Raw genomic sequence first — 27,834 nt, 5'->3', positions numbered from 1 at the left:
TCTCATCTATGAAGGTACAAAGAAATGCTGAGAAATAAAACAAGTCTCATGCCATGTGGCTGCATGAGTCAAATACTGGCCACTGAGGGTATGCTCACTTTCATATTTTTTTTCCTTTTAATATCCAGTAAGTCCACCTTTTCACACTGCAGTATTGTTCCTTTCAAGGCTGATTGTCTGAGCTGCTACACCAGTTAATAAGCTGGCTGCCTAGAAAAGCAAAACATACGGAGAAGCCGCTGCTGAGTCAGCACATATTGCTCATGTTATCATCCCCCAGAATCAGCTCCGCACTACCTTATCTGGTTCTAGACTGCATGAATTTCAACAAAGCGGCTCAGCCACATATTCACCCCCCTCCCCCCCAGGCAGAATGATTTCTTTCGGCTTTTTTCAATTTACATGAGATATCTCATTTGGAATACAGTAGAATAGGAAATGTCTATGGAGATTCTTTTATGGGACACCGACGTGGTGGCTCAGGGGCTAAGATGGTGAGCTTGTCGATCAAAAACTTGGCAGTCAGCGGTTCGAATCCCTAGTGCCACCTAACGGGATGAGCTCCAGGGGTGGGTTCTAAATTTTTTTACTACCGGTTCTGTGGGCGTGGCTTATTTTGTGGGCGTGGCTTGATGGTCATATGACAATTCTTTAGGATTTAGTAGAGGCACTAGTCTACCAAGCTTTTAACTGCTTGCAGAGCTGTACCGGTCTACCCATTTATTTTTGCAAGCACTGGTCTACTCATTTATTTTTGCAGGCACTGATCTACCCATTTATTTTTGCAGGCACCAGTCTACTGATGTATTTTTGCAGGCACTGGTCTACCATTTATTTTTGCAGGCACTGGTCTACCCATTTGTTTTTGCAGGCACTGGTCTACTCATTTGTTTTTGGAGGTACCGGTCTACCACCAAATTGCCTTTTATCACTGATCGGCTGTAGGGCGGCCCTTTGAAGCCCTGCGACAAGAGTTTAAACAGTTTTTTTCCTTAAAGCCCATCAGCTGGGACTCAGGAGGCAGCAATAGATTGGGGGTGGGGCCAAATAAAAGATAAGAATAACGTGGGCGGGCAGGGGTGGAGGGGCGGGGGGGCAGAACCGGTTCGGTGATGTCATATCGTCACCGCTACCGGCTCGGTGGAACCGGGAGGAACCCACCACTGATGAGCTCCCATTACTTGTCCCAACCTAGCAGTTCGAAAACATGTAAAAAATGCAAGTAGAAAAATAGGACCACCTTTATCAGGGATCACCAATTCAGGAGACCATATCTGAAAAACTCATGCATCCTGCGAAATCCAGCATCTAAAACTAGATGTTGAGGTTGATTTTGTAGAAATGCCATCATTTCAGACTCTTTTGCAAAGGCTTGTTAATTTTCATAGTGTAGTGTCTATGGAGCTTCTTGGTCATCCAGATTATGGTTGTCCCAAAGGTGCTTTTTTCCAAAAGGCAACCAGACTGTCTTTTTTTTTACCCTTGAAAACATTTTGCTTCTCATCCAAGAAACTTCTTGAATTGAAGAAGCTTCTTGTATGAGAAGCAAAAAGCCTTGATGGTGCAGCGGACTAAAGTGCTGTTAAAGTAACACTTAGTTGCCAGCTGCCCGCAATTACTGCAAGTTCAAATCTCACCAGGCTCAAGGTTGACTCAGCCTTCCATCCTCCCGAGGTAGGTAAAATGAGGACCCAGATTGTGGGGGCAATAAGCTGACTTTGTATAAAAAAAAGAACGCTTAGGGGGTGCGGAAAGCCCTACTAAGCAGGTATATACAAAAGTATGAAGGCTATTGCTTAACGCATTGTAAGATGCCCTGAGTCTCCGGAGAAGGGCAGCATATAAATCGAACCAATAAATAAATAAATAAATAAATAAATAAATAAATAAATAAATAAATAAAATGCTTTCAAAGGAAAAAACAAAACAAAAACAAGAAAGCCCACTGGGAAAAGTATCTTTGGGACTTCCATAGTCTAATATTTCCCTCTCCCCATAAAAGAAACCCTTTTATCTAAATAAGGTCCTTGATAAATGAGGTTTAGTTCAGCCCTTTTCCATTCTGGGAAAGTTGGGTGATTTGTTTTTTGTTTTACTTTCTCTATTAAGAGGTTGTTGTTGTTTTAAATGGCTCTCCAGTGGGAATGGATGAGTCTTACCAAACAAAAAAGGGGGATGGCAGAACTGTTTTAGTCAATATTGTTTCATAGCTGGTAGTCATTCTTGCTTTAATATTGAAACACAATTTTATGAGTTTCTTTCTTTTGATAGCAAAACCACAGTGTGCCTGGGGAACCTACAGTTTTCGTAAAAGTGTTTTTTAAAAAAGAATTGTAAGCACTCAAAATATCTCAAGAACTAAGCCAGCTCAGTTTCATTTGGTTTTAACTACATTATATATCATGGTAGGCATAGTATGCTCTGAGTACTTTCATGTTTCCATAATTCCATAAATTCCATCTATCTATCCATCTCTATCTCATCTATCTATCAAAACACACATTTTCTGGTCAATTAATTTCAGTTATATAGATTTTAAGGAGATCAGATTTAAATTATAAAAGAGTAAGGCTGAATTCTGATGTATTTCTTTTCTGTGTGTGTCTCTCTCTCTCTGTGTGTAAATATCACGCTGAACCCAGTGCAATTAATTTCTGAATAAATCTACATTAGATCATCTTGCACAATTAAATACTCAGTAATTTCCCTTTTGATTCCTGGTCCAAACATCTTGGTCTCAGATTATCTTGCTGAAATTGTAATGACTTCCAGTGAAATAAAGTTCTAATTAACTTGTGTCTCACTGTTTTGAACATAGTATAGTCAACTAGAATTCCACAGATACTAATAATAATTATGATTACATTTAGCATTCATATTCATTTGAGTGTTCAAAGTATTTTCGTATATTAAGTGTTTCCCCCGCTGCATATAACAGACATCTGTAAAAGTTGGAATATAGAAATATTTTTTTCTTTAACCTCCTTAAAGAGAAGTAAGGAAAACAAAGCAAAATGTCTTTAACACCAGCGGAACTGCAAAAAACTGCGCTACTCGGAACATCATATATTTTAAGAAGGTACTTGGTTGATACCTAGGATGTTGGCAGCAACCCATATCAACCATTAGCACCAGTCAATGGTATTTATGACACATTTTTAAATGTCCAGTTGACTGAGTTTCATTTTTAATGAATAAAAAAGAATAACAATAATAATAACTTTATTGTCCTTGTACGTGTATACACAGTATACCCATAGAACGAAATTCACTTAACACCCAGAGACAAGGTCCAACACACATAACAAACCCCAAACACAGGTATTAGACTAGATTTGGCTGATAATGTGGCAATAAGAGCAGCCAGGTTCCAATACTTCCACGCACTTACTGGATCTGTGAAATGCTGCCCACTAATGATGACTCAGTGGCTAAGATGCTGACCTTGTTGATCGAAAGGTCGACAGTTCAGCAGTTCGAATCCCTAGTGCTGCGTAACGAGGTGAGCTCCTGTTACTTGTCTCAGCTTCTGCCAACTTAGCAGTTCGAAAGCACATAAAAAATGCAAGTACAAAAATAGGGACCACCTTTGGTGGGAAGGTAACAGCATTCCGTGTGCCTTTGGTGTTTAGTCATGCCGGCCACATGACCATGGAGACGTCTTCGGACAGCACTGGCTCTTTGGCTTTGAAATTGAGATGAGCACCATTTCTAGCACATACATGTGAGGGGAACGACTAGCACATATGTCCGAGGGGAACCTTTACCTTTACCTTTAACACTTAAGAAACATTAAAATGATTCACATCCTATTAGGAGAAATCTCTGAGAATTAGATACAATTTAATAGAGGAACATGCTGGCATCCATTGTGACTTTCCAAATCTAGTCTACCCGGGAACAAAAATCTGATGATATGACAGGGACAACACCTTTTAGAATCATCTGGATTTGAATGATTTTCTTGACTCTGAGAAATTGGATAACATGTGTTCTACCACCTGTGGATTAGCTGCATGTACCTCCTGGTTCCTTCAGAGGATCTGAATTTAAAGGTGATGATTGCTTCTTCAAAGGAAGAGTGTTATGTAACCTTACAAAATGTCAGAGCTAGTACTTCTCTGTGTGCTTCTTGTCTGAACTATCTCACTAGTGGACACAGATTTTTTGTTGTTGTTGCTGCTGCTTCTGCTGTTGTTGTTTTTTTAGAACAGGTAGACAACTTGGCCAGAGGCTGTGACTTTACGTGGAGTAGGATTCCTTGGTGTTCCTGCCCTCATCACCATGCATTTGGATTATTGTGAGGTGCTGTATTTGTGGTTTCCTTTGAAAACTACTCAAAATATTTCTATGGTTATAAATTATAGCAGCCTGTTTGCTAATAGGTGAGACTTCAGTGGTACAAATCAACACAATAGGTGCTACACTGGATACCAATGTACTTCCAAGTCCAATTCAAGATGCTTACTGAATCTTTGAGGAGTAAAGGCAATGTAGGGCTGCTATCACTTTATATTGATTTAATATCAATATAAGAGCCTAAACTAATATAAGCAACTCAATTTTTAAAAAATGCCTTTCTCCATGCAGTAAGATATTAAACCTATCCCTTGTTTCAAGATCATCTGAAATATTAGTACCGCTCTATAAGCCTTAGTAAGACTACATCTGGAATACCGCATCCAGTTTTGGTCACCCTATTATAGAAAAGATGTTGAATTTCTGGAAAGCGTGCCGAGAAGAGCAACAAAGATGATGGGGGAGGGGGCTATAGGTTAAATAGGAAAAATGTTTGAAGGAATTGGGTATGGCTAGACTAGTGAAAAGAAAGACCGGGGGGTGGGGAATGATAGCAGTTTTCCAATATTTGAGAGGCTGCCACAAAGAAGAAGAGGGGGGTTGACCTATTTTCCAAAGCACCAGAAGGCAAGACAAGAAACAATGGATGGAAACTAATCAAGGAGAGAAGCAACCTAGAACTAAGCAGAAATATCCCAAAAGTCAGAACAATTAATCAGTGGAATGGCTTGCCTTCAGAAGCTGTGGGTGCTCCATCACTGGAGGCTTTTAAGAAGATACTGAACAATCACTCATCTGAAATAGTATAAGGTCTCCTGTTTGAGCAGGGGGTTGGACTAGAAGAACTTCAAGGTCCCTTCCAACTGGGGAACTGTTATTCTGTTATATTGGAGCCAAGGACACTCATGAATGTTAGCTTTCAGAAACCCTATGATATTTCCTTTTATTTGTTAGACACTGCACATGGTGTTCTATTGCAGGGGTCACTAACCTTTCGGACCTCAGGGACCACTAAATTCATAATTTTAAATCCCACAGACCACTAATATGATCTGCCTTATGACCGGCTGGGTGGGCATGACTAGATGGTCATGTGACTGGGTGGAAGTCACTCATGTCGAGGGGTGCCTCGCCGGCCTCCCCTCCCAGCCACTCCACCCGGGCTTCTTAGAGCCCCAACTGGAAGCAGTTGTTGGAGCTAGGCAGCCACCAGAAGAAAGAGTTGGCAAAACAGCTCAGTTCAAATTGGATCTGACCAAAAGGTGGCTCAGCAGAAGCACCCCACTGAAGACTATGAGCATAGGCTTTCCAAGAAGAGGGAAGACATGTGGGAGTGCAAGGCCAGGTACCGGCACCTGGAGGCTCAGTGGGCTGAGATGGTCAGTCAGTTCCAGGCCATGATGCAGTCCCACTGGAACAAGGTCCTCGGGCTCTTCACTACCAGCAGCACTTCCCTCCAGCCTTTGTCCAAAGCCCCACACCAAGAGGCTGAAGCAGACCCCAAGTCAGAATTTCTGCCCAACTCCAACCAACAAAAAAAGTCCTTGAAGTGGGAGACTCTCTGCAGCAACACAAACGTTCATTGCAAATATCCGTCCCAGGGTCAGTAGTTTGAGGACCCCTGATTTAGTGCAGTGTTAAAAATGTGAATAATTTTTCTGCGGACCACCAAACTTTTCTCACAGACCACCAGTGGTCCATGGACCACCAGTTGGTGACTGGTGTTCTATTGGACTAATGTACACCTTTTAAAGTTAAAACAAAGAAAAATGAGGTTAGGTTAAAGAGGGCGACAAATTCCAAGTAGACCAATGTATTTACAAGGCTAAGAATGGACTCAAACAGGGATCTTTCCACTTCTTCTCTGACACATTCTCACTCTATCATACGTGTTCTCATATAACTCCCTTTCACAATCAATGGGATAAATGTTATGCCGGTTTCTCACTGCACTATTTTAGTGAATGAGCAAACCACTCTAATGACTTCCCTTCATCATTCAGTGCTAATTCAACAGTGCCATTTAAAAAAAAAATGTTTTTCATTAGAAGAAAGAAGAGATTTTGCTTCAGTCACATTTAAAGCCATTCTATTAAAAGAAAGAGGGATGTGGTGGCTCAGTGGCTAAGATGCTGAGCTTGTCGATCAAAAGGTCGGCAGTTCAGTGGTTCGAATCCCTAGTGCCGTGTAACGGGGTGAGCTCCCGTTACTTGTCCCAGCTTCTGCCAACCTAGCAGTTCGAAAGCACGTTAAAAATGCAAATAGAAAAATAGGGACCACCTTTGGTGGGAAAGTAACAGCATTCAGTGCATCTTTGGGATTTAGTCATGCCGGTCACATGACCACAGAGACGTCTTTGGACAGCGCTGGCTCTTCAGCTTTGAAATGGAGATGAGCACCGCCCCCTAGAGTCGGGAATGACTAGCACATTGTGCGAGGGAAACCTTTACCTTTATTAAAAGAAAAAAAAATCAGAATAATTAGTTCTACATTTTAGCCTTGATACTTCAAGGACAAATAACTGTGTATAGCTGTGTTTACATGTATATTTAAATATGTGGTTTTGGAAGGTATAGTAAGAGAGGGAAAGAGAGTCAGACAGGTCAGAGAAACGGAGTATAATAATTCCTCAAATATTCTCTGCGTTGCTTTTTCGTTTTTCCAAGGCTTGCTGATGGAAATAAAAAGATGGGATTGTTCTAACTGCTGCTGAATAATCACATGGGCTGGTGCTGCATTTATTGCAGTTACAAAGTACATTATTTGGAAATATTTAAGGACCTCTCGTTGCCTTCCTTTTATTTTTGTCTTCCCTGATTTAAACTCTGGGGTTGTTGTTTTTTTTTTTCCATACTCTGTAACAAGTCAACATTCCCCCGATTCTCTGCATCGCCCCTTGTTAGCAAACACATCTATACCAGAGGCTGGCTTGAAATAAGCTTGATAACAAGGCATACTTCATTGATCTCGGCTTGAATTTAAATGTTAAGCCTCTTTGCTCCTGAAAAGTGTGTGTATAAGTGGAAAGGGGGGGGAAAGAGAGAGAGAGAGAGAGAGAGAGAGGGAGAGAGAGGGAGAGAGAGGGAGAGAGAGAGAGAGAGGGGGGGCAGTGGAAATGCTTCATTTCTTTGCAGTAAAATTGTTAAAAAGCCCAGCGTCCACTTTACTGTATTAAACAATTTTGTTTTATGGTGCATAATGGCTTAAGGGAAAAAAGAAAAAAAAAGAAAAACCCAGCAGAGGATCTATTTAAGAGTTTCTTCTGTAGCTAAGCTGAGTAGTCACAAAACATTTCTCAGCATTCTGGCACCTGCATAAGGCCGTGACTTATGAATATGCTAATGAGTCTACAACCAGAACTGGCACTGGTTCAGCCCTTGCACTCAATTAGTCGGCGAGCTACTAGGAGCTGTATGAAACCTAATATACAAAGTTATCTTTAAAGTGATTTGTTTAATTCCATATCTGTGCCGCTTTAAGAGGAAGAGAGAGGGAGAAAGGGGGGGAAAAAAAGTCTAAATCCCTTAAATATATTTATTGCATTTGAGCGAAAGTTGAAACACAACCTGGGAGAAGGTAACGGTTAACCAATTCTATACTGTTGCTCTGAAAACTACATCGACTTGCTCATGATGTCATCAGGAGCAGAACTTGACTAAAGGGAGATTTCACATGAAACCAAGAAAAGAAATTAAAGCCGACGTTACCCAATGAAACAAGTCAGATTTTTGTTTTTTAAATCATCGCAATTTTCTCTTGCCTTGAACCTATTTATTTATTTATTATTCATTAATTTAATTTGTATACCGCCCTTCTCCCAGAAGGGACTCAGGGCGGTGAACAGCCAAAATTAAAAAACATACAAATACAAAAGTTAAGATAATTAAAAAGAATTAAATCACTGGCTTCCCAATTTAAAACCCCCAACACTGCCTTCTCTTTGTGAAAAGAACTTTACCTATAAATATATTAATTTCGGGGGGGGGGGGGTTATGGCTGATAAATGCATGCAGTTTCATAACTTAATACTGTAGCTGCAAAAAAAAAAACACCAATAAACCTCAGAAAACACTATGTTCAGTGTAGAACAAATGGAGTGTGATGGAAGTGTGTATAGGATGATGTGGAACATTCATGTTTTTTAGACAGTCACTATGGGGTCAACCTGCAGTGGGGATATCCCCCCATATCTGCATCTTCAGATATAGATAGGTAGATAGATAGATAGATAGAGGTAGAAGATCGATAGATCGATATTTAGAGATAGAGATAGAGGTATCAGTATATATCTCTATCTAATCTATCTATCTATCTATCTCTATCTATCTATCTCTATCTATCTCTATTTATCTCTATCTCTATCATCTCTATCTCTATCTCTATCTCTTTCTATATCTATCTACAGGTGAAACTCGAAAAATTAGAATATCGTGCAAAAGTTCATTTATTTCAGTAATGCAACTTAAAAGATGAAACTAATATATGAGATAGACTCATTACATGCAAAGTGAGATAGTTCAAGCCTTGATTTGTCATATTTTTGATAATTATGGCTTACAGCTCATGAAAACCCCAAATTCACAATCTCAGAAAATTAGAATATTGTGAAAAGGTTCAATATTCTAGAGTCAAATGTCCCATTCTAATCAGCTAATTAAGCCATAACACCTGCAACACCTGAGCCTTTAAATGGTCTTTCAGTCTGGTTCAGTATGAATCACAATCATGGGAAAGACTGCTGACCTGACAGTTGTGCAGAAAACCATCATTGACACCCTCCATAAGGAGGCCTCAAAAGGTAATTGCAAAAGATGTTGGATGTTCCCAAAGTGCTGTATCAAAGCACATTAATAGAAAATTATGTGGAAGGGAAACGTGTGGAAGAAAAAGGTGCACAAGCAGCAGGGATGACCACAGCCTGGAGAGGATTGTCAGGAAAAGGCCATTCAAAAGTGTTGGGGACTGTCACAAGGAGTGGACTGAGGCTGGAGTCAGTGCATCAAGAGCCACCACACACAGACGGATCCTGGACATGGGCTTCAAATGTCATATTCCTCTTGTCAAGCTGCTCCTGAACAACAAACAACGTCAGAACCGTCTTACCTGGGCTAAAGAAAAAAAGAACTGGTCTGTTGCTCAGTGGTCCAAAGTCCTCTTTTCTGATGAGAGCAACTTTTGTGTCTCATTTGGAAACCAAGGACCCAGAGTCTGGAGGAAGAATGGAGAGGAACACACTGCAAGATACTTGAAGTCCATTGTGAAGTTTCCACAGTCTCTGTTGATTTGAAGAGCCATGTCATCTGCTGATGTTGGTCCACTGTGCTTCATTAAGTCCAGGGTCAATGCAGCAGTCTACCAGGAGATGTTGGAGCACTTCATGCTTCCTTCCGCAGACGAGCTTTCTGGGGTTGCTGACTTCATTTTCCAGCAGGACTTGGCACCTGCCCACACTGCCAAAAGTACCAAAACCTGGTTCAATGACCATGGGATTACTGTGCTTGATTGGCCAGCAAACTCGCCTGACCTGAACCCCATAGAGCATCTATGGGTCATTGCCAAGAGAAAGATGAGAGACATGAGACCGAACAATGCAGAAGAGCTGAAGGCCACTATTGAAGCATCCTGGTCTTCCATAACACCTCAGCAGTGCCACAGGCTGATAGCATCCATGCCACACCGCATTGAGGCAGTAATTGATGCAAAAGGGGCCCAAACCAAGTACTGAGTACATATGCATGCTTATACTTTTCAGAGGTCCGATATTGTTCTATGTACAATCCTTGTTTTATTGATTTCATGTAATATTCTAATTTTCTGAGATTGTGAATTTGGGGTTTTCATGAGCTGTAAGCCATAATCATCAAAAGTATCACAAATCAAGGCTTGAACTATCTCGCTTTGCATGTAATGAGTCTATCTCGTATATTAGTCTCACCTTTTAAGTTGCATTACTGAAATAAATGAACTTTTGCATGATATTCTAATTTTTCGAGTTTCACCTGTATATCTATATCAGTGGTGGGATGCCCCCGGTTCGCACAGATTCTATAGAACTGCTAGTAAAACCAGCAGGAGGCTCCGCCCACTGACCCCAACGTCATCAAAATGCTTCTGTGCATGCGCAGAAAGAAAACCTGATATAGATAGACAGGTTGTTGTCTTTCCCTTGATATGACAAGACCATAGGACCATAACTGTTAGAAGGTGCCACTGTGTCAGTAGTGCTGAAGCCTCCTTAGAAACATAGAATTTAGATACACCAGGTCAGCCGATAGTAAACCATGCTACAAGGAGCGAAGCAACCAAGAATTAAGGAGAAATGTTCTAACAGTGAAAACAATTAACTAGTGGAAAGGCTTGCTTTCTGAAATAGTGGGTGCTCCATCAATGGAGGTTTTTAAGAAGTGATTGGACACAGCCATCCTGTACAGGGTCTCCTGCTTGTGCAGGGGGTTGGACTAGAAGATCTCCAAGGTCCCTTCTCCAATTCTGTTATAATTTACATTGTTTTTATCAGTCTTATCTAACATTTCTGATGATAAACGGTAACCTTCAGCTTCTTTGCAGCTTTCGGTGCATTTTCTCCGCAACGAGAAGAAGCAGATCTGAAGTACCCAAACAATATGATAACATTTAAAGTTTTTTTTTAATCTATGCAAAGTTTGTGTTCAAGGAATATTTGGTACAGATGTCATTAATCATACCAACTTATTGTTTGTTATGAACTGCTTTGATGCAGTCACATTTGCCTGCTATATTGAAATCTGACATACATACAGAAATACTGTGTGCATGAATTTCCAGTGTAGGTTACATCCCTGGTGATCTCTAATACAACTGCAGCAGAGAGATTTGAGAATCTTGCTTTACCTCCTTTGGGAGAAGAAAGATATAGACTATGCAACCTAAGGATTACACAAGAGATAGCTGTGGAAGAAAGAATGGGATATATATCTATCCCATCTCACAGCTTAGCCTAGAAATATTTAGAACCAAGGTAATGCAAAAATCTAATGGAAGAAAGTAAGGGAATTTTGCTTCCTGACTCTTGGTTTTGAATGGAGTTCCTTCTCCTAGGGCTATCTTTCTCATCATCCTATTGCACATTATTTTTCTTCCCCCCATCCTTTTTCATCCATACTGGTGAGACCTGCTGGTCTCATGGAAGCTGCTGATAAAATGCTCTCACCAGTAAGGTTGAAATTTGACTCATGGGAGAGTTGGAAGAACTTCTATCATATCAAATTGTGAATCCTCTGAAAAGGAGCTTGCTGTTACTCTACTAAAATTATGCCAGATCTGGTGTTTCAAAGCTTCGCGTCAGTTTGATGTTGGAAATAGGCTGAGGTTCATAGTCAAAAAAGGATGAGGAAAAATGAATAAGTGTATGCCCATTTAGAATCATCGAACCATTAATTTGTCTTTGATGCCTGCTGAACTCTTCCACCTGCGCAGAATAAATTATTATTTATTATTTCTGAGTTTGACACTGTGACACCAGCTTGAGATGGAGAATAGCATTCTGTTTAAGTTGCATTCCTTTTTTTTTTTCATTTAATAAATTCTGTTTTTATCCAAACAGATACTCTGCAGCTGGCATTTGCAAGCAATTAAATTATAAATGCTTATACCAGTAGCTTTAGTACAAGTACACTAAGATTACAGTCCTAAAATAAACCAGTTTTCATTTTAACAGCCTCAGTATGAGTATGTGTGCATGCATGTAAAAGTATGGACAAGAACAATTTTGCCATCCTGCCACTGAGTAACAGGAGAAGAAAATTTGTCCTGAAAGTATTTTTAAAATTCATGGAAATGCAGTTTTATTTCAGTTTATTATGTAATATAATTACAGGTAATTGTTACATATAAATTGGGTTGACAAAATCAGAAATGAGGAGGTGATAAGCTTCCTGGGAAAGCTAAGGGAAATCATCAAAACCATAAAAAAAAGCCAAAGTTAGAATATTTTGGACATGTGATGTGACACCCAGAAAAATTTGGCATACTTCACTTAATCCTCCAAGGAAAGATTGAAGGCAAATGAGGTCCAGGCAGAAGAAGAACATCATGGCTTCAAAATCTAAAGGACTGGTTTGGACAAAACTCAACAGCACTTTTTTGTGTGGTTGTTGATAAAATTAGGATCACCAACATGACTGCTGATGATGGATATGGCACAAGAAGAAGAAGGATATAATATATAACAAAATAACCACGAGATATGAATATTTGATACGCTTCCCATAGGAAATCTCTTTGCTGACCAATTTGCTCCTAATGATGGCTATCTGGAATTTTGGAAGACCAGTTATAGCATGCCTGATTGGGTACTACACACTACAAACAAGATTAGACAGCGTTAACCAGACTTGTCATTGTGAAGTCAAAGCTACAACATACTGTAAATATGTTAATCTGCCCAGAGTTATCTTGAGGTAAGATGGGCAGCCTATAAATTGAAAGAATGAGTGAGTGAGTGAGTGAGTGAGTGAGTGAGTGAGTGAGTGAATGAATGAGTGAATGAGTGAATGAGTGAATGAGTGAGTTAGTGAGTGAGTGAGCGAGTGAGTGAGTGAGTGAATAGTTGATTAGGAATGATCAGGTCAAGGGGGGTTAATATATTTTCAGGTGGATAATTAGGATAATTTACCTCAGGTTATACTGGAACTAATGGAAACTGTTTTCTGTTCTATTCCAAATATTATGTCAGTGAAATTTTCGCTTATTTCAAAGTAGAGAAACAATTCAATGTCTTCTCTTTCACTGAACATTTTCTTTCCTGTTCCTGGTTTCTTCCAATACTTTTCCTCAAATCTAAAGGCATCATGAGGCATCTCCTTCCACCAGGCTGTTTCGATAGTGAAGTGAGCTCATTTATCTTAAGAGACAATCTGTTTTCTCTTTGCAGTTAATAGCTGGAATTTTCTAGCTTGGCCTGATTTATTTAGGTTGAATGACGTGCTTATTCACTTTTTTTTTAAAAAAAAGGAAATGATGACTATAAGTCAGAGTATGCTATGGAAAGAAGGGATAACCTCGAGGAACAGGAGAAAGAGCTGCTGCAACAATTGTCAGATAAAAGAAGCTGTCAACTCACAAAGCATCCCTGGCCTCCTCTCAAGTTACCATAAGCAAGGGGGGATGGGAAACCAATGAAATGGCACGGCAGCCAAAGACAGATACACATTCCAGACTTATTTCTCTCAAATCTGTAACTCAGCGTTACCTACAGTGGCCAAAGAGGAGTGGTCTCTACAACGCACAAAATTGCTCCATTGGTGAATGTGATTGATTACACATCCTGGGGGGGGGGGGAGAAGGGGAAAACAGGGTCATGATTGGGGCATAAATTACGTAAGGTCAGAGCTGGCTTCACTTGGGAATGTGCCGACATAAAGCTCCTAATAAATAACTGGATTTCTTTTGGAGCTTGGCTCGAGGCTCATGATTTAATTAGGGCATCAGTCAGAACAGTGACAGAAGCCTGACTCCAGCAAAGAACTTTTTGCTCCTAGGGGGCTGCAGGGAGGCCTATTAGGCCCAAAACAGTGCGGGGGGTGTGGTGGGCCCCTTGCGGCCCATTTTTGCTCCCAGGGGGGTGCAGGAGGCCAAGTGCTGCCTGTCACACCCCCTGGCCATGTCCACCATGGCCACACCCACCCACCCAGTCATTAGAGCAGAGAATTGGTTGCTAAATTATTTGAATCCCACCACTGCTGTATTACTATTATTCTTCTCATCCTTCCTAGTACCTATCTCTTCCCACTTATGGCTATAACCATATTGCCTGTATCTTTACAATTTATATTGTTTTATTGTTTCCTAGTATGATTTGATTGCTTATTAGTATCCTATGACTATTACTAAGTGTTGTATTTTATGATTCTTGATGAATATATTTTAGATTTTCTTTATGTATACTGAGAGCATATGCACCAAAGACAAATTTCTTGTGTGTCCAATCACACTTGGCTAATAAAGAATTCTATTCTATTCTTTACTTTAAGTTTTTTATTGATTTTACAACAACACAACACAACATACATAACATAAACACATATGTGTTTCTTTTTACATATCAGTTTTGTTCCTCTTACTTTCTACTTTATACATTCCCCATTTTTCCCATCCTTTATTATCATTATCTTTATCATCCCTTTATATCTAATTTTATTCATTTACAATATTTTACACGTTTGTCACATTCTCTTCTCCATCATTTATTCACATTTACTTTCCCTAATCTTGAACCAATCGTACCACTTAATCCATACTTGATAGTATTGTGTATCTTCCTTTACTTTTATTTCTTTCGTTAATTTGTCCATCTCCACACACTCCAGAATTTTCTTAATTATTTCTTCCTCTGTTGGTACATTTTTGTTTTTTCAGGACTATGCGAAGACTATCCTTGCAGCTGTAATTATATGCAAAATCAAATATCGGGTTTCTTTACTGTAGGTTCTGTTTAATATCCCTAGTAAAAACATCTCTGGTTTCAAGTCCACATTGTGGCCAATTATCTCTTCTGTCCAACTTCTAATTTTAGCCCAATATTTTTTCACCTTAGGACATGTCCACCAGAGATGGTAATATGTTCCGGGGACTCTTTTGCATTTCCAACAATTTGGAGAATTATTAGGAAACATTTTAGCAAGCCGTACTGGTGTAAAATGCCATCTGTAGAACATTTTAACTGGTTTTCCTTGAATGCCGTTGATAGAGTCAATTTAATATTTATTTCCCATAATTTTTCCCATTTCTCCAATTCTATATTATAGCCAAAAAAATTTGCCCATCTAATCATGGTATCCTTAACTATCTCTTCTTCCATTTTGTACCTCAGTAGATATTTATATATATATATATATTGCTAATTAATTTTATTTCTGTTCCATGAATGATTTTATCCAATTCTTGCAGTTCCTTTCATTTCTCATACATCTTTTTATCTCTTACAAATTTAGATTGAACTTGTGCAAATGTCGACCAATCAGTCACCCTGCCAATATCTTGTTCCAGTTCCAGTTTCGTTTTCAAATCTCCCTGATCGTTTATCAATTTCTTATATCTAATTATCTTATTTTTCTCTAGTAAATTTGGGTATATCAATGCTTCTGTTGGTGATAACCACATTGGGATTCTAGTGTAGTGTTGTTGTTTTTTTTGTTTTTTTTTTCCAAATCTGTAGCAATGCATACCTGATCAAGTGTACTTGAAAATATTTATGTGTTTTGTATTTCTCGTCCCACAGGAATGCATGCCACCCTACTTGCAAGTCATGCCCTTCTATTGTTAACACTCTGTTATTTTTCCAATCCAATCTTTTAACCAGACTAGACTCGCCGCTTGATGATAAATTTCCCATTCTTGTAACGCCAATCCCCCTCTATCCTTTGTGTCTTGCAGAAGTTTTAATTTAATCCTGGGCTTTTTCCTGTTGGAAGAAACATCCTTCTGGGTTCTGCTCCAAGTGGGGAAAACAGACACTGGAAACATGGAGACTGCTTGGAAAGATGGTTTAATGGTGGACAGGATCACATGGCTTGAGTTCCTGAACAGAAAAGGGGCAGATACAGCAAGTTTTCCAGGTTTTATGCTCTCTCTGGCTCTGCATTTCTTGGGGCCCCGAAAGAGTATCCTGATTGGTTGTCAGACTCCCAGGGGGTGGGGGTCTTGCTGGCTGATGCAATCTTCCCAGGTGCCATGTGGTGAGCCTCTGTCTAGATGGGTCCCATTGTGTTAGTTTCTGTTGCTATTGTGTTGAGGGCTAATCCTATCTTTGACAATTCCTACTATGGCTCTGCCTGAAGGAGGCAGATCTTTGTTATGTAGAATAGACTGGCCCAGGCCTTAATGGCCCATTGACAAAGGGTGGGGGGCAGGAAGGTGGGAGCTGCTTTGTCTGTAAAATATGCTTCTCATATTTCTCATCCAGGGAAATATAATATTCTGCCTTTTCATATTTCCTAAAATATTTCACTCTTCCAGGAAAGGGGTGGGTGCTAACTTCCTACAATCCCTACTCTTTTTTTTTTCAAAACGTGAGTTTTGAAACAAGTTCTTGGCAAAAGATTAAAATTGATCACATCAGGGAGGCTTAATGGGTGCTTTTAATTTTCTAATGCAAAGGGGAGGCATTGATAGAGGCAACAGAAAAGGATTCCTTCAGTGGCTTCCAAAAGCTTTCAACCATGAAGGTCTAGCAGCCAGGGAAAAATTTCTGGTAAGAATTTTACAGTATCCAATTTTCCATGCCAATTAATTTCAGACTTCAGATATTACTTTCTGTGAGCTTCCAGTCAGGTTTCAAGCAAGCACATGTCCCAAAATTTTTTCACAGCCATAGTTTTCCTTTAAATTACAGGCTGCCCATTTCATGGGTTGGTTACTAAACCTGCCCTAGCTCTTAGTTTAGTGCATCCAGGATTTGTGAGTCCAAATTGAGGTTAGCCAGTGTACAATATCCATTCTTTTTTTTCTTTTTTTTTTCTTTTTTTTTTTTGGTGTTACACATAGTGAGCCCTGGGATTTCTACTCATGAGACCACCAGTGCAATATATCTTCCTTTACTGGGCAACTGGGCAGCATCATTTGTGAGTCACAGTCAGGGCTTGGGTTTTGGAGATCACTTTTTCTGCTATCTCTTCAAGTGAGGGAATTGCCTGAGGGGTATTGCTTCCTTCCCCATGGAATTAGCAGGGAGATAAGACTACTTGGACTTTTAGTGCTACAGAGCAAAAATCAATCTAGGAGAAACTTTGTGTGGAGGTAAGTGAAGGAAATAGTTTCAATCTAATTCTGAATAGTGTGTCTCTCTGTGTGTGCATGTGTATGCAGCTACTTTTACAATACAGACAATACAAACATTTTGGACACATTTCTCCTCCCCACTAGACAGAAATCTAGAGTGTACATAACTTGCTGTGGCAACCACTCTCAAATACAATTCTTACAATAAACTGATAACAATATAAATGAGATAAGAAAGAAAACCTTACAATGAATTTCCACCCTCCCCCATAGTCTTTCCAGCTGTCTTCTGAGGATTGAAAAGAGTCTTTTGGTCTTTACTTATACATCTCAGGGTCTTTTCTTTAATGTCTGCTGGGTAGCATGCTTGGTGGTAAGGCTGGTCAGTCAGGCTTGGAAAGGTCTGCTCCACTCTGGTTGCTGTGCTGACTTTCAGTGGAGACTGGATTCAAACCCAATTCCTGGTTCAATCAGATGGAAGGTCTCCTCTGGAGGCAGCATCTGGATCCATGTGCTCTGCTTTCACAGGTTGCAGAGTCCTTTGTGCAGGGCTGAAAGACATTAGAACAGGGTCCCCTCCCCCCTTTGTGGGTAATCTTCTCAGGAAAGGCATTGTAACAGGATTACAGATGGGGGGGGTAGATAGCTTGCAGAGTTTGAAAAGAAACAACACAACAGTATTGCAGTTACTAAACAGATAATGCAGTTTCAACAAAATGGAGACACAACAGATAAGAAAAAACTGGATTCACATGCTTCAGGAAAGAGATGAACAGGTAAACCCATTTAAACACATATAGTAAATGCAAGACTGATTTTTTTACTTGTAAACAAACTTAAAACGTTTTCTCATAAACTTGAGTTGTTACTTTAAGATACAGAGAGGGAAGGAGAAAAAAAACAGAAATGAAATGAAATGCTCTCTTTAATCTGTGTTTGTTGGCCAGACAAACACAGGGCAAAGGCTCTTTCTTTTTTCTCTCTTTTTTTTTTCTCTCCTCTCTCTCTCCCATTTTTCATTGTTTCAACCTTTTTTTTTTTCTTTTCTAACAATTTAAAATTCTTGTCTCTAGAGATCAGATACATTTTACAGTTACAATTACCTCGAGGGCGCACAAAGACTTAGACACACACACATAAAGAGAAGAAGGACAAAGAGAAGAAAGCAGAACTCTGAGATTTCACACACACTGATCATTCCCACATAAATCTCAGTTAAATTAGGGAAGGCACAAATCTTAAACATACCACGTGGTTGCATAGAAGACAGAGAGACAAACAAACAAACAAAACAGACAAACAAAACAAACAAAAAAACCCCCAACATTCCTATTTATGTATTTCCCTTTTCTTTTAAGTACCTTTATTTAGCCAAATTTGTCTCCCGGTGTTATCTCTTAGCAAAGCCCATTTTTGACACAATTTTCCTAATTTCCTTTTATCCATGCCCCCTCAATATGGGCACCCGCCTGGCGTCCCAGGCCGCGAGCACTTCTTCCACAGGGGTCCCCGCCACCCGCGAACTATCGCTACCCATGACCCTTTCCTTTTCTCCAGAAGGATCACTTCGACTTAGCCGGGTGGCACGCCGTCAGTTTTCAGAGAAAAAGCTCCGGGAAGGACTTCGATTCCCTTACGAAGTATGGGCCCCTTCCTCTTAGGGAATCGCCGTAGTTTTTTCAGATCCAAAAAGGGGATCCGGGAGGACCTGCTGACCCCAGCAGGTGGTACTGGCACCTCCTCTCACACACACACGCTCGCCCCGTGTCTGGGCTGGACAAAACCGGGTTTCCCTTTCACAATTTATTTCCCCCCTTCACACGCTTGGCTTTCGCTCGGCTTCCATTCCTTTTAAACACAAAGTTCCACATTTGGCAACCCCCCCTTGCTTTCTCTATCCTACCGGTCATGGCTCAGTGGAGCTAGCAGTAGGCAGAGGTGCGGCTAGAGGTCGCTCAAAGAGGTGAAATCAGACTGTTTTCCAGGTGGAATCCCACACACACACTTCCTCCTTCCCTTACAGAAGGTCCTGTGCTCTGGCAAAACCCCCATGCTCTCCAGACTGTTAGTCTTTCTGCGGCTAGGAAATGCACAGAGGAAGCAAGATCCAACTGTGATTGGGAGAAGGGCCTTCACTCACACACATGCAGGCATACACAAATTTCCCATGCTTTTCCATACTTTAAAATTAAAATTTAGAGGTACTCACCTTCTTTCCAAGCAGCCTTTGAGCTCAAACTCAAAACCCCTTTAAAACCTAGTTCCAAATGGCCAAGGTCCAGGAAAACATACCCACAGACTCAATGGGTCTGCTGCTAGCAAGGGAGGCTTACCTGGGCCTGGTCCATTGGTTAGGTTAGCTTGGAGTCCCACTGGCTCGCCAATTGTTGGAAGAAACATCCTTCTGGGTTCTGCTCCAAGTGGGGAAAACAGACACTGGAAACATGGAGACTGCTTGGAAAGATGGTTTAATGGTGGACAGGATCACATGGCTTGAGTTCCTGAACAGAAAAGGGGCAGATACAGCAAGTTTTCCAGGTTTTATGCTCTCTCTGGCTCTGCATTTCTTGGGGCCCCGAAAGAGTATCCTGATTGGTTGTCAGACTCCCAGGGGGTGGGGGTCTTGCTGGCTGATGCAATCTTCCCAGGTGCCATGTGGTGAGCCTCTGTCTAGATGGGTCCCATTGTGTTAGTTTCTGTTGCTATTGTGTTGAGGGCTAATCCTATCTTTGACAATTCCTACTATGGCTCTGCCTGAAGGAGGCAGATCTTTGTTATGTAGAATAGACTGGCCCAGGCCTTAATGGCCCATTGACAAAGGGTGGGGGGCAGGAAGGTGGGAGCTGCTTTGTCTGTAAAATATGCTTCTCATATTTCTCATCCAGGGAAATATAATATTCTGCCTTTTCATATTTCCTAAAATATTTCACTCTTCCAGGAAAGGGGTGGGTGCTAACTTCCTACATTCCCTTGCCATATAAATTTAGAAATTAATTTATTTAATTCTTGAAAGAAAGTTTTCCCTAGTTTTAATGGTATCACTTCTAAAAGGATATAGTAGGACTTGTAAAAATGCAAAAAAAAAAGGCACCCAATAGCCATTCTTCTACATGCAAAGACTACAGATTCTGCAGCTACATAGTTTGGAATGAAGATAAGAAAGGAAAAAGTTTCATGGTCAAGTAGACAAGGAAAGAACCCTAAATTCTACCTAAATTTACTTAAATTCTACCAAATTTACCTAAACGTCTACCTAATTTACCCAAAACTTCTACCTAAAGTTTCAAATGATGTCATTGCATTGGCTTTCAAGTGAACCTTTATGGAGCAAATGTAGAGGATACTCAAAAATGTAGTAGAAGGCTGTTCCCTGACGTCTGAATGTGCAACTTTAAAAGCAAATTAACAGTGAATACATAGTTTCTGTATGTGCATTTGAAAAAAAAAGATGCCACTGATTTCAGGAATAAAAAGAATTTCAGTATTAATTATCTTATGGCATAGCATAGGAACCAGCATTATGAGCCCCGGTGGCGCAGTGGTTAGAGTGCAGTACTGCAGGCTACTTCTGCTGGCTGTCGGCTGCCTGCAATTTGGCAGTTCAAATCTCACCAGGCTCAAGATTGACTCAGCCTTCCATCCTTCCAAGGTGGGTAAAATGAGGACCCAGATTGTTGGGGACAATAGGCTGACTCTGTAAAACTGCTTAGAGAGGGCTGTAAAGCATTGTAAAGCAGTATATGTCTAAGTGCTATTGCTATTGTGGGTGAATTGTGTTAGTTCTTCTTTACCATGGTCCCTCACAGTGTCCATGTAACCCGGATATATTAAAAGCAGTTAGAAAGCTACTTAATGTTAACAAAGAGGAAGAAGAGGAAGAATATCCAAACTCCTTATCAAACTTGCCCAGTTGGAAATTCAACATCGAGGATATATTTTTGTGACCCAAATCCAGTGGATGATTCCTGGGTCCATGCTGCTTATTGGCAGAGCCATCATAAGCCTGAGGTGTCTGTCATAGCATAGTAGGAACCAGCATTAAGTCATGTGGAGGAATAAAAGTATAATGTTAATAGATGGAGACATAAAAATCTGTCTTTTCAAGGAGCTGGTGCCATAATAGTGGATAATGATTTATCCTTCATCAGTCCTGATAGACCTACTTTCATTTCACCATCTTTGCTTTGCTTTAGGCATTATTTGATTCACTTCCAAGGTTACCAAATAACATGTGGCACTATAAAAGGAAAAGTGGAAGAAAGAAATAAAATGCAGCTCCAGTCCTAAGTATCTCTACATAAAACCCGTCATGTTTTACTGTTATAGATTATCTGGAAACTCTAAAGCAGAATAAATTTATGTACGTGGCAACAAATGTCTACCCTTTAAATAAGCTTGGCGCTTATTTGCTTGTGAAGTGCAGAGGCAAAGCGATGACTTATGGCAACCACAACACAGAGATATTACAAACTACCTCTGCCACAGTGTCATCTGATGGGAAGGTTGACCATGAATTATTAAACAACTGTATACGTTCCACAGCTCCGCAAATGGAACTGTCGTTAATAAATAATTTACTAACTGGTATTTGAAGCTAATGTCAATAAGGGAGTTTAAAGAAGCGGTTAACATTTTTACATGTTCAGTTACAGGAGAAGGCAGGAAGAGAAACATGGAGATTCCTGCTGGAATGAAGAAAGCCAGAAACTTGGAAGTTTCCAGCAAGCGAGAGGGGAGGGGAGAGGAGGAAGAAAGGAAGGAAGGAAGGAAGGAAGGAAGGAAGGAAGGAAGGAAGGAAGGAAGGAAGGAAGGAAGGAAGGAAGGAAGGAAGGACAAGTAACATTCATCCAAACGTGCTAAAATAGAACACCTTTTGTACAAGTATTATTTAATGGAGAATTAAATGCAGATTGGATCACAGAAAGAGAGAGAGAGAGAGAGAGAGAGAGAGAGAGAGAGAGAGAGAGAGAGAGAGAGAGAGAGAGAGAATACCTTTTTCTTTCTAGCTTATGCATGGAACCTAGAAGATCAGAGTTAGATGGATTCTCAAAGTTGGAAAGAAAAAAAATCTGCATTATTTCTGAATGATGACAAGTACAAACTGAGAAGGAAAGCATAGAGCAAGGCAAGCTCAAGTGTCCTGAGGTATTACCAACCTAGTCCAAAAGATAGATTCCTTCCTTCCTTCCTTCCTTCCTTCCTTCCTTCCTTCCTTCCTTCCTGCCTGCCTGCCTGCCTGCCTGCCTGCCTGCCTGCCTGCCTTCTGTTGGAAGAAATGTCCTTCTGGGTTCAGTTCCAAGTAGGGAGAAAGACACTGGAAACCTGGTGGCTGCTTGGAAAGATGGTTTTAATGGTGGATAGGATGACATGCCTTGAAGATCTTGGGTGAAGAAAAAAAGGGAAGAGATGCTGAGGGTGCCTGAGTTTTATACCCTCTCTGGGCTTTTGAATTTGAGCTTGTATTCAGATTGATTGTCAGACTCCCATGGGGTCATGCAGGTCATGCAAACTTAACTTTGTAGGTTCTGTTTTTGAGTCCCAAGCTTGGTTGAGCCTTGCTGGGTGATAATGTAATGAAAGGGTTTTGAGATTCCTATTATGCCTCTGCCTGAAGGAGGTAGATCTTTGTTATGTAGAATAGACTGGCCCAGGCCTTAATGGCCCATTGACAAAGGTGGCGGGGGGGGGGGGGAGTGAGTTTCTGCCTGCCTTTTAGGGAAAATATTCTGTCCTTTCAATATCTCCTAAAATATTTCATTTTTCTAGGAGAGGGATGGGTTTTAACTTCCTACACTTCCTTTCTTTGCTCCCTCCCTCCTTGCCTGCCTTAAGACTTGCCCTAGAAAAACTGGGAAACAAACAATAAAAGAGGTGACCAATTCCAGATTCCTTTTGGTTAATACTATCCCATTCGCCTAAATGAGTCATTATCAGCTTACACCCACTGCTCTGAATAATAAAGGAATAACCTGGTAAGACAAATGATCATGATTGCAGCAATCTTACCTAAGCAGATATTATTTTGCTGTGTCTTCTATTGTTTTACCAAGATCCACCAACTAGCTATGCTGGAACACATTTCTGTTCATTCAGTTGAGGGCTGCCATAAACATTAACTTCTCAAAATAATATATGGAGTTTTCACTATGTAAATTAGGGTTTTCCAGTTTTTTCTTTCCTGCAGGTAGTACAGAACAAGAAAATTTATACATTTCATGTTTACTATTTCCACTGTATGCAGATCTGTACTTTTTTTGTGTGATGTGTATAAGTTTATAATATAGTTTCCTTAATATAATGAATTTCTGCATGTGATTTTTGTTAACAAATGTGTTTTAATATAAGTTTATAACAATGCAAAGAAATGCTACCCCAAATTAAAGAAAAATGAGAATAGTGACAGAAAACCTTTTCATTTCCTAAACCGCTTCAGGAAATCTTAATTTCCTGCAAACTTTTGTAGGAAGTTAGCACCCACCCCTTTCCTGGAAGAATGAAATATTTTAGGAAATATTAAAAAGACAGAATATTATGTTTCCCTGGTTGAGAAATGGAGAAACATGTTTTAAAGACAAAGCAACTCCCACCTTCCTGCCTCCCCCCCCCTTTGTTAATGGGTCAGAGGCAGAAACTCAATTTTTGACAATAGGACTCATCTGCAACACAATAGCAACAGAAACTAACATAATGGCACCCATCTAGGACAGAAACTCACCACATGGCACCTGGGAAGATTACATCAGCCAGCAAGGCTAGCTAAGACCCCCACCCCTTGGGAGTCTGACAACCAATCAGGATACTCTTTCGGGGGCCCAGGAAGTTCAAACCCAGAGAAAGCATAAAACCCAGGGCCTTGCTGTATCTCAACCCCTTTTCTGTTCAGGAACTCAAGCCATGTGATCCTGTCCACCATTAAACCATCTTTCCAAGCAGTCTCCATGTTTCCAGTGTCTTTTTCCACACTTGGAGCTGAACCCAGAAAGATATTTCTTCCTACACTTTGTTCCAGATTCTTAAAAAGTTAATTAACTTTGTCATCTCAGCAAAATCCCAGAAGTTCCATAAAGTTTTAATTCTCTGAATGTTTAGCGCAGAGAAAGACTGAAGATGATGCTTAAAAAAGATTTAAAACATTTATAAGAATCATTGAAAATAAATGAAATGCATCTGCGTACTTTGAGACAGTGTGAACTGTTCTGGTCTTTTATCTTTCTCTTTGATACATCCCTACATGAGATGGGTGGCTATACAAATGTGATAAATAAAATAAAAATAATGTTGCTGAGGTTCTTGACGACATATATGCTCAATACTATTTTGTAACATTGCTTAAGTATATCTGAGCAATGGCAGATAATACTAAAATTGGAAGTGAACTTTGGCAAATTGTCATTTTCCCTCTGTTAGAAATGAATAATAATAATCTGCCTATCCCAAGTCCTTGAAATAGACTTGATAGGTGGATAAAAATTCCATCAAAACATCTGGCTGACTGTGTGGCCAACCATAATAATAGATTATCCTGGAGAATCTGAAACTCAGTGTCAGGGTTCCAAGTAACACACCCAACCAAAGACTCTGAGGCTAGACGTTCCTCAAAGTTCAATTTTATTAGAGATGTCATATTAGCATATCTTGGAAAACCCGAATCTAAAAGCTTCCAGGTTTTCCCCACCCAACAGAAAGCCCAAGTCCCTGCCCAGAACCCACAAGTCCATCACATGGTCCAATCACAGCACCATCCCAACTGGAGTTTCCTCCCAGTCACACCCCTCCAGGTGCAGGGCAAGATGTCCTTGACTCTCTGAGAAAAGAATGTTATTATGATTATATATCACCCTTGCTCCATGTAATCCCCCCTCTCAGTTTCCCACAGTTGGAAATGTGGCATGCCTGAAGCCCCAATGCAAAAGATGGCTTCCAGGCCTGACACTCAGATGGAAAAACACCATCTGAAACAAAATTGCTGATCAACACTTCTCATGTAAACACCCAAGACAATAGAGTTTGGACTGGACACATGTGTCACCCTCATCATCAATAAGGCAAAAAAAAATAGTGAAAACTGAAGGTATCAAGATGCCCTATTGAAATAACATCAAGTCTGGATGAAAAAAAATCATTACAAATACTTGGGCCTCCTTCAAGCACTCTGAAGTCAAAAAGAAGGTTAGAAGGAATGAAATTTAAGAAGACATGTTAAAATGGCAGGAAACATAATTGTCATTATAGGGGAGAATTTCTATCATTAAGGTGAATGTCTTGCTTGGAATTTTATTTTGATTTCAGACAATACCAATTTTAAAAGCTGATGTACCATTTAAACAATTGCAGAAAGACGTATCTAAATTTGTATGGTAGGCAGAAAAAACACGAGTTAAATATAAGGTGTTTTACAAGATGCAAAAGAAAGAGGGAAATTGGGTTTACCTGATTTGAAGTTATATTTTGCAGCCTGCTATTTGGTCTGGATGAAAGAATGGATGTTGAAGAAACAGAAGGCTTTTTGAGTTAGAAGGGCATGATTTGGGTAGCACAACCACCCAAATACTATCGGATAATAAAGCTAAGGTTAATGTAGACTTTTGAAAAATCATCTTGGTAGACATGGCATATTGAAAGTAGGGAACAGACATAGACTTAAGCTTTGCCCAGAAATACCTTCATGGGTTTGAGCACAGGAAGCATTTTATAGAAGAGAAATTATTACTAAGCAAAAATTTTGTCAATGGCGGTAGAAGGATATTCATGCCATGCTTTCCTGTGGGAAGGAAAAAGTAGACAGCATGGATATTTTCAAAGACATTTGATCAGGGAAGCATTGCTACAGACATGGCAGTGGATAAAAAAGAAACATTATGACAAAATTCCAGAATGGTTATCCACTATGGAGGCACAAATTTACCCAAATGCTTTAGATATTGATAAAATGAAAACTTACAAAGATCTGTTGAATAATCAAGGGGAATTAAGAACAAGACAGGAATTGAAAGAATCGGGTATAGGCATTGATTGGTGGCCCTATATGCAAATAAATTCTAGATACAAGACAGATTTGGCACAATTTGGATTTCAAAAGGGAACATATGAATTAGATAAAATTCTTCATGGAACAGAGGATAAATTGATAAAAAAATCCTATAACCATTTATTAAGATACAAATAGGAAGAAGAGGTATTTAAAGAAAATATGATAATTTGGGTGAAAAATTTTGGAGACAATATTGAATTAGATAAATGGGAGAAATTATGGAATATAAATTACAAACTAACAAACTTGCCAGATTGGCAAAGATGTTTCCAAATACCTCCCCGCTATGTTGGAAATGTAAACATCAAAAAGGAACTTATTATCTCATGTGGTGGTTCTGCTATAAGGCAAAACAATTTTGGCAAACAATTAAAACACAAATAGAAGAAATTATAAATCAACAAATAGAAATGAAGCCAGAAACTTTCTTACTGGGAATAATTACTGGGTCATATGAAAAAGAAATGATACTTAATTATTCACATAATTACAGCAGCACGAATAGTTTTTGCCCAAAACTGGAAAAACAATAACATCAAAAGATAAGGTGATTAGAAAAATTATGGAGTGTGCGGAAATGGATAAGCTCACAAAGGAGATACAAGAGAAAGATGAAACAGAATACTACTTAGTCTGGGAGAAATGGTATAAATGATTGGAGGAGAAAGGGGGGGAAAAGGGGGGACAAAAGAAAACTAAACAATGGTTAAATTAGGTGGAAGAATATGGAAACAAATGGGAAGATATAAATTGTGGAAAGGAAATTAGATACCTGTTTATATTAAATGTAAATAAAATATTTAGATTAAGAGAATATATTATAATGGTATATATATGATATACTAGAAATATATGTATAAAAGATATATTAAGGTAAGAAAGAGAAAATGTATAAATATATATTACTGATGCGAAGATGTTGAAAAGATGTAAATATCTGTTTTTATTTGTTTGTTTGTTTTATTTGTTTGTTTGTTTTTAAATTGTTTAATAAAAAATATATACAAAAAAAAAGGATATTCATGCCAATCATGTTCATATGTACAATTATTAGAAATATTTGAAGTAGTTAAAATAACTTTTGGTTTTGAACATTGTAAGACTGAATTTAAAATGGAACTTTGCTATTGCTAAAATGTATAAAATGTATAAAAATGTATTGAAATATGAAAAAGAAGAACTGAAAGCATGTATGGTGAAATGAGCTAAAGCATTGGATTAGTGGAAGGATATGTGGTTGAAAGAATTGAGATTTAGTACAATAATAGAAAATATTGTAAAGGCTCATGTACAAATGAAAGCAGAGAGTTTTTTTATATGATGATAAATAGTAAAAAAAAAATATGGAACTTCATTCATATATGATGACTATTAAATACACAAAAGTTGAGGATTCAACTTTACCCACAATGGAGGAATGGCAGTGAAGATGATGGAACTTGAGAAGCGAAATGTCTTCAAAGAAAAACCAGAAAGTCCAGTTGCCTCTTGAAAAAAACTATTTTGGGACATACCATAAAGTCTTATTGAGTGCTGGAAAGACTCTACTTGCCTACAAGAAAGACCAAATAAAGACTAGAAAAGAGATATACCAAGAAAAGTATTACATGACTAGTACATTAAATAAAAACAGCAAGAAAATCGGGAAGATAAAATCTAGTTTTGCCAGGGTTGTAAATCTGCAACCGCTTAGTACTACAAGGATAATAATTATTCTTGCATGCACCAGGGTGGCAGCAACTGTAAAA

Source organism: Pituophis catenifer, unplaced genomic scaffold (genome assembly GCF_029215685.1).
Source record: "Pituophis catenifer annectens isolate HBS135680 unplaced genomic scaffold, rPitCat1.0.hap2 SCAF_4, whole genome shotgun sequence".
NCBI classification, from domain to species: Eukaryota; Metazoa; Chordata; class Lepidosauria; order Squamata; family Colubridae; genus Pituophis; species Pituophis catenifer.
Note: the sequence above shows the minus strand (reverse complement) of the source record.